Here is a 15,245-nt window from a genome sequence, read left to right on the forward strand (position 1 = left end):
GAAGCTCCTAAAGACAGTATTTCCACTGTCAAGGCAGTGCTTACTAAGTTAAAATTTGAAACATGGATCTTGTACTGTAGGTATTACCAAGAAGTTGTACTGAGTTTTGTTTATACTGTATTTTTTCTTAAAAAGTTACCAAACTGAATAGTTGAGGCTACCGTTACAAATTTGCCATAGTGCCTGAGATACTTGGCTGCTTTTCCCTATTTTCATTTCTTAAGACATCCAGCTTGCAAGGACTCTGCAAACATGAGCAGAAGGGATTTGCTTGTCTGATTTACGTGAGGAGCCGCCAAATTGGGTCATGGATAATGATCTCTACATCCACAATCCTATGCCTTATGGTTTAGTCGTGGGCACAGGCACATTGAATTCAATGGGCTTGAGTCATTTGAATTTAATGGAATTATTTATATGCCTGAAATTAAGCATTTAGGCAACTTCTTGCAAGACTGTGGCATTAACTTTTTCCATATGTAACCTCTTTAATTAAGTGTACCATCTAGGATTGTATTGGGTGAAGAGATACAGAGTTTAAGTCTCAACTCTCTGTCTGAATCCAGAGTAGGTTGATCTAATAGCAAGGGTGACATGAGGTTTCTGGTCATAGTCTGAGTACCCAGAAAAATGTACGTACTATACATGTGAAAGTTGAAGCTTCCAGTGCAAAGAGTGAATGGAAAGAAGAATCTGAATTCTCTTGCCTGTCTGTAACACCAAGAATATTATTGGTACAATAACATGAGGCTAAATTAGGGGTTGGAAGTAAGAACGAATCTAACTGTTCAAAAAGTGGGATTCAAAGCAACCCAAGAATAGGAGCAATGGTGGAAACAGAAGATGTACCCCCAAGCCAGGTAGTTCTAGCTGTGGTTTGATTAGCCTGTGAAAGGGAATGTGTGGTCCGCATGAGCTGGGAGCCAGACTCGGTGATCTAGCTCAGTTTTGCTGTCTTCCTAAAAAGTCATGTCAAGGGATGAGATGCATTAAAGGAACAGTAATAGAAAGGATTGTGCTCTACTACTCTTACAAGTGAAGGACTTGAGAGCTGTCCATATGGCAGATTTCACATGTGCTAAAATTGAGAGAGGGGTGAGGTGACCCAACCCACATGTAGTAAACATCCTTCCCACTTTGGATGGGAGTGCATGTTGGGGGAGTTGGCGGAGAACCCGGGGTGTTCTGTGATACGGACTTTCTTAAATAGGGACCCTGGCTCACTGGAGCAGGAGGCAGGCTTGTGATGTGTTTAGAGTATATCATGTATCGGGAATACCTGGGATCTGTTCTGAGATTTGTGGATTTCCTTGAGGAAAAACTCCAATAATAGCCTTTAGCTGCTGATGTGAATACTAGCTGCTACTGAAGAGCATGCAGGTGTTACACAATCTTACCATACAGGCCAAGAGATAGTGGTTGATGTTGAGGCGAAGACCGTGAGATTATTGTGTGGATCTTACTAGAAGACAACCTACCCTGTAGACCACTAAAGCCATAGGTTAGTTCTTCTGTCTGTAAAATGAGATTAACCATACATAATCATGACATCACTTTTTGATGCTTAATACATTGGTATTTTAAGGGAGCTCAGCTCTTCAGGGATGCAGTAGAAGTTCAGGGTTACTATTCTGCCTTTTTTATATGCAGTTGATGCCTTGGGCATAAATGGCATGTAAAAATGCAAACATACGTAGGTATGTTTATACCCCTCCTCTTTTTGTCCACTCAATAGAATGGTAATTGATGGAACGCAAATGATGTATTAAATTTCTTGAACACATGGATAAAATAAGCCAATGTGAAAACCACCATGTGCAGTTAATTTATAGACAAATATATTTGGAGCAGGTACAAAGAAAGGTGTAAAGTACTATGTTTTAACAGATTTTCATGCCATATGCATTTGCTTTTACTGCCTGAAGAAAAAAATGATTGAACTAGATATCCTTAAAAAAATTAATGTTAAAATACCTTTTTAAAATTATCTTTTTTAATTATGGGAACACTATTCTTTATGGGTTATAGCTTTAACTATTTTTTAGATTATTTTAATAAATTAATGTTTTTTGCCACTTAAGTTCATTTAAGAAAGCAAATTCAGAACAAGAAAACCTGAACTTCGACATTCTTTCTTGTATTTATTGCGTATCTTTGGAAATGACCTAATTTTAGCAATTCACATGAAAACAGTGGTCTGATCTCGTCATTTCAAATTAAGTCTGACAGTTCAGAAGTTAAACCAGTTTAGCTTGTTTTAACAGCTACACTTCAGTGATTCTGGGTTATTAAACTCTTTGGGAAACCTTCCACACTTTATTAGGGAAAGGAAATTTATATAGTGGAAAGAAGAAAAACATATGTAATTGCCAACATATACATAGCGACTCTGGTAATAACATCAGTTTATATAGATTGTTGGTATCTAATAAAAAACTGTACACATATACACTTTTGTGTGAAGGAAACATACGTTGGCATGACAAACAACTTCCCTTAAAACTATCATCAAGGCAAATGTGACTGTCTATTCAGTAACTCATTTGGGAAGTTAAATTCAGTAAAGGGAATTTTATCCATAGCATTACTTCTTCAGATGGAACTCTATACTAAAACTTACATAGTAAATTTGGTCAAGCTTGCAACTAAATGTGAACATTAGGTTTGTCCACCACTCAGATTCCATGGTAAACCTGCGGGAGAAGATTCAGAGGGACAGTTCTTCCTATCTCCTGTCCCAGCTCCTATCTCACGCTATCTCCTTTGAAGGCCATAGACGCGTTCATTCAGTAGGATGCGATGTATCTGTCAGGCTCTTCCAGAGAACAGAAAAGCATCTTGCTCACCAGAGAAAAACTATCAGGTGTTGCATCCTCTTGGGCATGGCTACCAGCCAGCTCAAATCTCAGGTTGAAACTCGTAAAGGCAGGGTAGTGAAGGAAGGAGCCTGCAGGCATGGCGGACTTGGAAAATAATTGTTTCTGAAACTGGAAGCCTGGGAGGCTGGGATGAGGAGGACAGAGCCTGAAATCTGATCTAATGTTTCATTAGGCTATAGAGATGGTTAGATGCCAACCCTTTAGCATGGCTACTGCAGAGTTGAACAAGCAGTGGTGGTTCTACTGGCTCAACTTGCCACAGAGGTTCTAGACCTGGGGTGTGGAACAGCGTGAAGTGGTTTGAAGTTTCCACTGTAGCCTCCTGTTTGTGCTGGGTATGGTGAGACATGCCCCGTTGCCACCCCATAGCTGCCTCTTCTGTTTAGATTCAGGTGGAAACTCAATTTGTCTTGAAGGCCCAGTCTGATTTCTGGCCACATCAGTGTTTCTGCACCAAGGTCAGGTTAACTCTTAAATTTTCTGGACAATCTCTTTAGATTAAGGCCTTTTTAGATCTCATGCCACACAGCAGGTTTTTGAAACTTTGACTCTTTCTTTTAAATCTTTGTTGGGAAACTATCTTAATTTTCCATATGAAGTATTTTGGTAATGACTAATATCACTGTTACATATATTGCTAGTTCTCCCTCCTTACCTTTCTTGCTATCCTTGTTTATACATCCAAGAATTACAAGCAAATTTTAGTCACAGCTGGTGATCTACCATGACTTACTACTCTTCAAAATTTCTGAATATAGCCCTATTCCATTTCCTTCTGGTTTGTTGATGTGTACTTTCTGCAGTAGTGAAGACAGGTTGTGTAAGGCACATCTTCACAGAAATGCTGGGTTTTTTGACTGATTTCCTATTAACATTTTGAGAGCCATCACCTGGTTTTTAATCCCTTTAACATATGCACAATTGGTTTTAATAAAAATATCATGTAGTATTTGATTGTGTCTGTGCATTATTAACAAAATGTGCAGCCCGAAATATCTGTCAAAACTCTTTGCCAAGGCTTATTTTCAGTATGGTCACTGGCTAGCAGAAGGCCAGCATCCTTGCCCTGAAGGAGATGTTTTAAGGGCTGGAAAAATATTTAAGTGACAATAACTGATAATATTGGCTGGTAGAAGATAAGTAGGAAGATATTTTGCCATTCTTCATAGTCTAGGTAAATACCAGGGTTTCAATAAGCATTCCAACAGATTCTTAGTTGCCTTTTATCCCTCATGAGTTACTACTCTGTGTAAGACACTAATGCAGAGCAGTGACTTAGGTGCTGGTAAGTAACTTCTGGTGAGGCTTGCTGGAATGATGTAAGGAGCTGCTGTCCACCTGGCTCCTCTACCAGAAGCAGTACTGACTGCATAGTAAAGTCAGAGCACTGCAGTGAGTACCTGATAACTAACTGATTTAGCCCAAAAGCTTGAAAGCCACCTTCATTGACATAAATAGTGACAGTAGTAGACTCAGCAAAAAGCAGCCCTAGTGCAGGTGTGTTTTCTCTTCTGCCTTTCTCTCGGGGCAGCTCTGGCAGAGGCAGTTGCTTCCAGAACCACCACAGCTGGATTCACTAGAGCTGTCAACGCCTTTCTGCTATGAACTGGAAACTAAGCGTGTTCGTGGGCCAAGCATGTTCAGAAAACGCAAGGTCGTGCATGACCTCCGTTGCACTGTGCCACATGATGCTTGCTTTCCTGTTCAATCAAGATAATCCATGAAATAAATGACAATAATTTCCATTAAAAAGCCCCCTAAAAACACAAGAGTGTGTGAGCATGTGCTTTGAAAACTTTGTTGTATATTTTCTTTCTTTGATCTGAAATGAATGTAATGCATTAGTGCTATTTAACTTTGCCTCGAACTGTTGAAAATGGAAAAAAGCTGACTGTAATGTTTATTTTCAAAAATCCTACTGCTGAGATTTTTTTCTTCAGGAGAGAAGAATGAAAGAAGAACAAATCTCTTCATTGCTGCCATGGTCACTGTGGTTTATTTTCAGTAAGACAATACTGTCTCAGTATTTGAAACTCTGTACAGGTGGGCAATGTGAGCCTGAATGCAAGAGGTCATTCCAGGCAGTTCATCTATGGGCTAATTATTAGGATAGGAGAGAAGAAAGGTAGTTTTAATGTACTTACATATCAAGGGCTAGTGTTATTACAAAAGCTGGTTGGAAAACCACATAAGATGATGATGAGTGTGGTTTTAATACTTAGGCAGATGTTGAGAATGTAATGTAATCAAAGAGTGAATGCAGATAATTTCTGGGCTGTTTTGGGATTTAGACTGGTGAGGATAACTGGAGTAACATTTTTGATCCCTAGTTAGCAAAGGGAGAGGCAGAAGGCTGTTAGCATGTAACTCATGAAAATCTATGGAGAGGTACAAAGATACTAGCAGAGCATGCCATCCATTGTGGAAAGATGTTTGCTCTGCAGAGGGTAAAAATCTAAGATGATATTGAATCAATTTGGAGGAAAGAAAAGGATGAGCATTTGGGAAAAGACTGTCCCATAATGTGGCCTACAAAAGAGATGACTGTTTATTGCATATATATATATATGGAAATGAAACAAAATAATGAAACTGTGCCTTACCTTAGAAACATTTTTACAAGTCCTGTATTTGGTTTAAAAAAATGAGGGACCAAATTTGTGAAAATGTAATCAATCATTTTTCTTGTTTGGCAGATGAGAAGACAATTTTCAAACTTAGAAAGATGACTCCTGGAGATTTGCATTTATGGGAGTTTCTCTTCAGGGTAATTTGAAATGATTGTCTGAGAAAAGTTGATGTTATTAGGCACAGAGCACACTTCCAGGTTTACCATAGACCTTTTGATTAGAAAAAGAACACCAGAAATAAGTCAACACAGATAAGTCGACATGCTTCAGATGTAAGAATCCTTTATCACAGCTGATAGCACTCAGTTCTCGTCTCCATTTGTGCATCCAGTAAAGATTTAGATGGCATCTCTATTAAGGAAGCAGTGATTTTCTAATTCTTGTGGATAATCCCTTCCTCTGACTAAGGGCAAAATGGTAAAATCTTGTGAGGAGGCTGATGTGATATTTGTTTGTATATACATACTTTTCTCTGGGACTGACTAGCTGGCATCCGCTAGCCCCAAACTGACACAAGTGTCTTCAACATGTTTCTGTCTATGGGTTTAGGTAGATACAGGTCTATGTATGTAACAATACACACACAGTCTCAGTGTATCACTGGATAAAAAGCATATTGGAAAGGATGTATTCATCCTATGGACCTATGTACCTGCACTTTGGCACACGTGAATTTGAGTTGGGAAACAAACTTATTTTGCAAAGTTAAGTATACTTGAAATATATTTAAGAAAATATTTGAATTATGTGTCATTCGAACACACAGCCTGCTTTTTTTTAATGAATATACCATTAGACTTACAATGGTGGTGGTGGGGAAAGGCTTTAAAAGAAAGTCATACCAGAAGTCAGTGGGAAATGCTAATCTCTTCCGACACAGGAGCCAGTCCACTAGATAAAAACACAGGGATATAATCAAGGCACTGTAACAGCATCATGATTATTGTCTTTGACAACACGATGAGTCTTTGCATGTAATCTAAGCCCAAAATTGGACTATGCCAGTGAGATTGAGATAATGGCAATTAGAAAAAAAGGAGGTAAAGTGGTTTTGAGTGCCAAATTATCCCCTCCTGAGCCTGATCAAATGCCCACTGTAACCAGTGCAGACATCCATTGACTTCGGTGGGCACTGGAATAAGCTCTGTAATGCAGTTATTTTCCTGTTGGTTTCTGCTATTTATTTTATCAGTCTGCTGCTGGAATGACTTTGAGAATGACCTAAAGTAAAAGTCAAATTACATTTTGGACTTTTCTCTTATTTTGTTTTTAGAGGAGATAAGGAAATCTGAAGGCTTAACTCACAAATCAGTAATAAGCAGGGACAGAAGAAACCACACAAAATAGTCTCCTCCTCCCAAAATGGGCAGAGAAAGAATACTTTTCAGAATCAAAGGCACAATAAAATAAGATGTTTCCCCAGGAGCCAGAGTCTGTTCTCCTTTACACAGATGTAAATCAGAAATGGCATGTTGAACCATTTTGGATCATACCTGTAGGAATGATGTAATAGTGCTGAATTCACCTTTGCATGGAATGAAGGCCACGTGATTCTCCGTTGCTTTTTTTGAACACATTTTGTCACAATTTTTTACCAAGGCAGACCTGATGGGTTCTAGTGAGACCTCACGTCAGAGTCCATGATAAGTTCAAAGTGGCGGATACTCCAGTCTCTGGCAATATTGAGATCAGTGTTGGTCTTCAGCCCTTTCCTTCATCAGATTCATATGCGTGGAAGAGAATTTGGGTTCTTGCCCTGTAGATCCATGAAGGACTAGAGCAAGTTTTATGTTGTAAGCAACATGGAATGTGTAAAATTTCTAAGTGGGAAACTCTGGACTATATAGTAGTCTGTATTGTAGTAGTAGCTACATAGTAATGGTACATGTAGTAACTAAAACTGCAGCAGGGCGACTAAATTTCAAGTCTGCTGAAGGGCCTCCACAATCTGGGCAATCTGTTAAGGGACTGTACATGATGAATGTTGTCCCTCTTCGTAGCTGAATGCTTAAAACTCATTTTCACTCTCTGTTCTCTCAAACTGAGGTTGTCAAATTGGTGCCAAGTAAGACAAGTTTATAATATATATTATGTATCTTGGAAGTTGGTGGATGCTAGTTCCACTCAATTTAACTGTGTTGCTTTTGAGGACAATTTGTTCTGACCTGGAGTGTGAAGCCTGTATATGAATCAGCTGTTTTAAATATCTCACCAAAAGAACTTATATGAATGATTTTCGCTATTAATTCAAGCAGCTCTGGGGGGGTGGGAGAGCATGGTTATACAGAAACAGTTAATGAGAATATGGGTTCACCTGCTGGTTGATTTCCCTTCCCCACCTTGGCTGAAGAAATATCTTGGCTTGGACCCAAGAGAGGTGGGATTGATTCTTATGGAAGTTTTTTAGCCTTTCTATAGGACTTTGGACAGATCACCTCTTTTTTCCGTGTCTTTTTTTTTTTCTGATGTGTAAAATGGGGATAACTATAATCATGTATCTATCATCTAAGTTACTTTTTGAAAGTATTGGAGCTACAGGCTCAAAGTGTGCAATATTTAACAAAGCAGAATGAGAACATCATGCTGAATAACACATCTGAGAAAATTGTAGCCTTTCTTCTGTTTGAAAGATGGACTTTGATTTGTTGTTCAGGTGTAATTTTGCCTATCTGGTGTAATCTTGCCTATGCATGTGTATCCAGCACTTTTCATTTTAACTGTACAATCTACGTACGTAGATTTTATTGGTAAGAACTCTGAAATGCTTGTGGCCATACAAGTCACTTGGCATTCTTGTCCCTGACTGGATAAGCTAACTCTTAAATTTAAAAGACAGATGTTCTAATTTTCCTGGACGAAGTAAAAGATTGAGAGAACTTTAAACAGTTACAGTTCTCCTTCTGTGTGGATTTCCTAGGAAAATTACTCATAAGTTAATGAGTAAGGCTGTATTCATTTGATTTCTTTTGTACAAAGCAATTCTGTGTCATTTTATTTGACAACTGAGGTTGGATACTGCTTTGGTTTATCTGAAAGCTTTGGAGCTCTGGTAAGGTATTTAAATACTTAATTCAGAGTATGGAACAGGGAACTGTACTGGCAGGCAAGGGAGGTGAGTTCATATTCTATATTATTTTAATTTGAGCATGGAGGTGTTTTCCAAATGAAAAAAGTTATGTTCACTAAGACCCTATCCTCATATGGATAATGATTAGATTAAAATCTGAAGCCTAACTTGCATAAATCTACTATGCAAGATCTACCTGTGAAGTGCTTGGTATATCCTGCTATTAGGGAGGAAACATCCAATGTATCTAAAAGCAAGAAAACAATAAAAAGTCATTAGTTGTGTTTTGTGACCTCTCAGACGTAATTAGATGTTGTCTGAGAGTCACCTGTGCAGTGTTATAAGGAGGCAAGTTGCAGAGAATACAAATACAAAACTTTCAGGCTGGTCATGAATAGTTATGACTATTCTGATTGTACTACAGTTTTCTGTTACATATCCTCTAAGGTACAGCAGAAAAAGTCTGCCATTTTAATGAATGTTCCTGGTGTGTAGAGAAAGACGATATAGTCAAGCATAGGTCATCTATAGCCCTTGGTATCAGCTGTAGCCTACATGCCATTATATCATAATACCATTTTATCCCTCATGATCTTTGATCAGTGGTAACGATCAAAGTTTGCATAGCAGCCAAGAGAATCGTGAGACAGTAGATATTTATAGCTTATGGCCAATTCTGATTACTCTATAGCAGCTTTCCCAGTGTTCTGTAGTTTGATTGATGTCATTGGCATGCTTCAGCATTCAGAATATATCAAATAAATTTGCCATGCTTTGAACATGAAAGGGAAGTAAAACACTGATAATTTAAGAAACCAGAAAAGTGGGGGAGATAGGAGATACACATTGCTGCATGTCCTTTGGCAACTAATGCCATACAACGCTTAGCAATACAGTGCATGCATGCAAATTGCGAAGCATCCTTTTTAATGCAAGGCTTTACTTCCACTGTAAGAGTGTTGCTGTTCAAAGGGGCTGATAAATGAAATCTGAACTGCGTATGCTGCAACGGAGAGGAGGACAGGAGCAAGAGACAGCTGTTTGGGGTGACTGCTTTACAAGCAGAAGCCTTTCAGTTCCATCAATCAGACAATGTGAAAGGCCCAAATCCAAAGACACCAGCATCCCACCCCCTTTGATCCCGATCCTAATAGCGTGCCAGTCACCGATGGAAATGCGGTACAAAGTGAGAATGGTCCGTTTTCTTCCCTCCTTTTCTGAGAATCTGTATTTATCAGATTTAACTAGTTAATGATTCTGCCCTCTCTCTTCTGTGTGCCACGAGGAATCTCGCTGCAGAGGTGACAATAGTTTATAGTGAATGAGCAGTGAAAACGTAAGCAACCCATGGGACCTGTAGGAGCCGTTTTGCTGGGCTGAGAGTCCTGCAAGGGTGTAAGCGTCAACTCGCTTCAAAATCAATAGCAAAATTATACATGTGCTTTCCTCATTGAGACCTGCAAGGCCATGCCATGGATATGAGCACAGCATATTGATTCTACTTGTGGTGGCCTCGTGCTGAGGCTGTGACTCTGGTTTTAGGAAGTGTGTGTTCTGTGCCTATCCCTGCTGCAGCCTTTGTGTCTCTGTTGGCACTTTCTGCCAATAACAAGCCCAAGGGTGCCCACCAAACAAGGTTTCCCTACCGGTGAGTCTGCACGCACAGTTGCAGCGTGTCTTTGAGCTCATGTGGCACCTTGTCTGCCCAAATACATCGCCTATGAAATACCTGTGAAGATGCTTAGGTGGACAGACTGCAAAGGGAGGTAAAGCATGCCATGCTCACAGGTATGCCAGAAGATGCTCTGAGTGGCATAAACTACATGGTCTTGGGCCCCTTAGATTTTTGTGGTATAAGCTTCCCGTCTGCAAAATGGGCATTACAAAATACTCCTTTGTCTGCTATGCCTATGTAAGCTTTTTTGGATACTTGTGTATACCTAGTACCTACTCCAAGGGCTCTGATTCCAAAGCCCTGCAATAACGAAAATAATATTTCTGTGTGGAGAAGCGCTCGTGTGACCTGTCCTCCTGTCTGTAAAAGTTACTGTCTCATTTTTTCCAGTGTGTAACGTCTTATTATCAGGCTTTCTTACTGATTTGCAAACATGAATGTTTGCAGGATAATAAAGAAACGGGCAGCACACTTGGCTGATCTCTTTTGCTTTTTTCTTCTTTAAAAGCAATTTTCATGGCAGTGAGTACGATAACAATAGAGTTAAGCTATGTCATTAATTTCCATAGATGGTAGATGGAGAATGTTAAATTCTAGGCACCTGAGTGGATCATCAAACTCTTCTACCACATAATGACTCTAAATAATCATATTCATCATAATTAGTACCGTTAATAATGTTAAAAATAAACACTTGTACCTCAGACCATTAGTAATAGTAATCTTGTCATCGTCCATGAAAATTACTAGACCCAGTTATTTTTCACAGTGGGGCGCAGATATGAGATATATAATTAAAATATTAGTTACATATTTGATAGAGCTTTGACTACCATTATTATATTACCATTGGCCTCATTATTATACTTTCAATATGTTACCTTGTATATATTGTGTTTAATAAAGTGTTAAAAAGTGTCTTTGGGTTTCTGAGATCAATATATGTTAGAAAGAAAAATGTATATGAATCCAGAGGCAGGGAAGAAATGGGATTCAAACTGTGGTTAAATGAATTTCTGTCATTCAACCTTGTACTAAGAGGTGACACAAAGCTGACACAAAGCTAATCCTAGTCATAAATCCCCAAAATAGAATTTAAGTGATACTTAGGTGATATTTAATGGTTATTTTTACCTGAGCAGATTAAATGAAAAGAATACTGGTTAGCTGAATGGGGGAGATGAGCTTGAGAAATGAACAGTGTATTCTAAAGTTTTTTTTGCTCTTTTAGGTATAATTTTTTTCTGTTAACCTAAACAGGAGCTCTTTTAATGTACATAGGGGCAGGTAGTGTTTTTGCATGCTCAACTGAATCAGTGTAAGCAAGGGGCAGGTGTAATTTGAGGATAGATAATAGTGACAGAGCGCATTTTATTAAAAATGATGGTGCATTTAAGATTGAAAAATCTTTTGTCAAGAGTTTATTTTCTTGTTTCCATGGTGGTTCATTGTCTGCTGTTTGAGATCAGGACATACTCTAAAAGTAAATGCTTTAGAAGTAAAACACGGACCCCAATATGATGTCTGTATCCTTAATCCTGAAGGATTTTGAGGAGTTTTCTGGAATGCTGGTCTTGCTGTCTGCTCCAATTCCTTGCTTAGCAACATTCAGTGGATTTCTTGTTAGCTTTCAGGAAGGGAAAATCTCTGGAGCTGAGGATAGTCTTTGCCTCTCTTTCACTATGGGAAAGGATAAGAATGCATTTTTCCTATTTGAAGAGTATTTTCAGTATTTTTTTTACTATTGCTTTAAAACAGCATCAAAAGAAATAGTTTCCAGATTTGACAGCAGTAGATAGAAAAAGGCTTCTATTCAGTGTTTTAGTATTTTCTTAAATAAATTTTCCTGTACTTCTATCCTAAAACACTTCCGCACCTTCTGAAGCTTAAAGGATGATTAAATAATGAAGTTACTAAACTTTGGTTTAAACAAACAAAAACTCTGAACCCACCCAACCAGGTTATCTGCGAAGGATGGGGGAAGAGGTTTTCTGAATATAAAACTGGGTTGGATGGCCAAAAAGAGTTGTCTACAATTCCTACCAATGTTGAGAAGCTTGTTCCACCATGTGGTATAAAAGGAGTGAAAGTATCATTAGTATGGGAGCAGCTGATGGCTGTAAAACCCAAGAACTTTAATTTGCTTAATTCATAAATTGGAATTAAGGGAAAACCAAAGATCCCGGGCTTGCCTTCAACTCTGTGTGTGCATTCATGCCACCCTAGCATTGATTCCAGGTTAAACTTCTCATGTCCTGATGACTGAGCAGAATCTGGGGGGCTGTGGTCCCATTCTTGCTGTGCTGCAGAGCACTGAGGCACCCGCACATGAAAGTGCAGCGTCTGTTTTCCCATGAAGACGGCATTTGGGCAGCCAGCTTTCATCACCTACCCATTAACATCTGTAAAGGTGTAATATGGTGGAACTTTTCATCCTCCTTCTCCTGAACAGATTTCCTACTCAACCTGTGTCTCCTGTAATGTACAGCTTTACATACACGGAAAGTAATTTGTTTCAGAAGTAGGCAGCAATAATAAAACCTTATCATCTGCTTCACACCAGATATTATGAGGGTGGTTGTAAACAAAGCTTTATCACCTGCTTTAAACCTGACAGCATAAGCAGTGGTCGCACTAGGATTTCTTTTTGGTTTGGACCCACTTTACTGGCTTCATTTAGTGGGAAAGGCTATGGCTACTTCCCCTGCCCCCCAACCCATCTGATAATTTGCAAGGTTTTGGGGAGAGGACGCTTTGAATTCTAAATGAATCTAGAGCACTACGAAGTGTGGGATATCTGCTCTGGTAAACCATTAACTGAGTCTTAGCCAACACAGGCAGTGTAGGGTAGTCAACTGAGGACAGTCAATGTACGTGCAAGTGCCTGACTGTCCAGAAAGTAATGAAACTCTTTCAACAGATTGGGAAAGCAGCTGATGAATAAACTTTGCCAAAATGCTATTTTGGATGCTTTCTGTGCTATAGATTACTCTCAGACTAAAAAAGCCTTGTGGATTTTTTTCAGTATTATTATTGAGGCTTTTTAATAATTTTTACATTTACCCAAAGCTACTCAAATATGACATCCAGTGGCAGGGTTTCAAAGTTTAGGACATGAACAAGTTTTGTCATCAAATGAAATTTTCCTTGTAGAAATGAAATGTTTATTCTCAATAAATTGAAGATAATCTTTTCCAGATTTCAGAGCTGGCACCACTGAAGGCCTGGACTTGTGAGGAGGCTGATGAACCTAATAAAACTGCTATGAAAAATTCAACTCTTCATTAGATCCTCCTTGTCACTAAGGCTTCTTATAGCTGCTTACTTGGGATTAGCACAGACAGAATGTGTTTAATATGTTATTAAACTAGTTAGACTTACATTAATTTTGTCCTTATTTGCGTTAGTGTACTGGGGAAAAACCTGAGATGTTCTATATGTACATGATTTTGTTTTGCTTAAGTTTGGTAGCAGATTTTAGTGTAATGTCTAAAGCATAACTTGGCATTTTAAAATTTAATGTAAAGATTATTACATAATTTCCATCTTCCCTGAAAGAAAGGAAGCTTCATTTTACTGCATCCCTTGATATTCTGAGGTATAGCCTCTTAATACAGGAGTTTACTTGGATCATTTATTGACTCCTCGCAAATGGTATTGTGGTAATGTGTAAGAATAGCAACAGAATATATTAAAACATCTTTATAATCAGAATAATAATGGAGAGCCTGTAGATATGAGAATCCCAAAGTTTTCCCAATGCTTTAATAAGTACAGAGCTACCGTTACAATTCCTGAATTATTCAGAGCTATAATTTGGAGTCACAAGGCTTTAGGATGCCGTAGACGTAACGTTAAGGCTTCCAGGGTCATAGTAGATATTAAAAATTGTTATGGAGAGATCTAGATTGCTAATCACACAATGGCAGAAATGTTGTGTAGTGCCCTAGAATAACAAGTGATTTAACAGGATCTGACCAGTGCAAAGTCCCCTCCCTCCCATTCCCCAAAACACGGGATGTATAGCAATGCTTCTGTGAGAATAAAGGGGTGCAAAACGTCCTCAAGTGTACATCTCAAGAATCCTATAAGCGATGGAATAAGAAGAGCAGAGCATATATGGAAAAAATGTCCTCATGGACTGGAAAGACAGTAACTAACCACTACACTGAAGTTATAATTATAATTTTGTCACGAGAGTAGAGAAGTCAAGGTTTCACAAGGAAAAAAATCTATTTACAGAAAAATATTATGCTTTTCATTTGATAGAAAAAGTAATTATTGCAAAGGGACCCATGGAAGATCTTGAAGACAGTCACCCTCCTTTTAATAAGTGCTTGTGGCAGCTAAGTGGGGATCAGGAGTATTCTTTATCAGGTTTGCATTCAAGTAGTACTAAATATATGCAGGTAGGAATTAAATAGTATCTGAGTTTAATTAAAATTATAAAAAAAAAGGGGGGAGAAGAATGGTTGGTAGACTGCTCGACTGCATTTTAACCAGTAACCTCAGACCCTAATTAGAAATGCTTTTCATATCTCCTCCATGCAAGGGCTTAATCTGACGTGAGTCTGTGAGCGAGGGCTTGGGGGACCAGTGTTAATTCTGCATTCGATCTTGGTTTGTATGGAGGCAGGCAATGCTGATTGACCGAGTTGCAGCACAGATCCCATGACCTTGCTGGGATTTTCATGTGAGGTGTTAATTGAGAGGGTGGGTTAATCTTTGAGCATCATTGTCCCCGAGCTGAGGACAAAGTTTGTGCTCTCTGTTTCCTTACTCAACAGTATATTTGATCTCTACCTCCTCCCCTTTATGACAGTTTAGCAAGCCTGCAGAAAATTCGCTCTTGATAAATTTATTGGTGGAGGATTATCTCTTGCTGGTTTTGTTTGATTTTATGATCTTGTTTTGGAAAAAGAAGTGGTTAACTGGAATGAAAACTAAAATATCCTTCTCTTCACTGTCATTCCCCCCTCCCCAGTCCACTCCAA

Source organism: Balearica regulorum, chromosome 12, assembly GCF_011004875.1.
Source record: "Balearica regulorum gibbericeps isolate bBalReg1 chromosome 12, bBalReg1.pri, whole genome shotgun sequence".
NCBI classification, from domain to species: Eukaryota; Metazoa; Chordata; class Aves; order Gruiformes; family Gruidae; genus Balearica; species Balearica regulorum.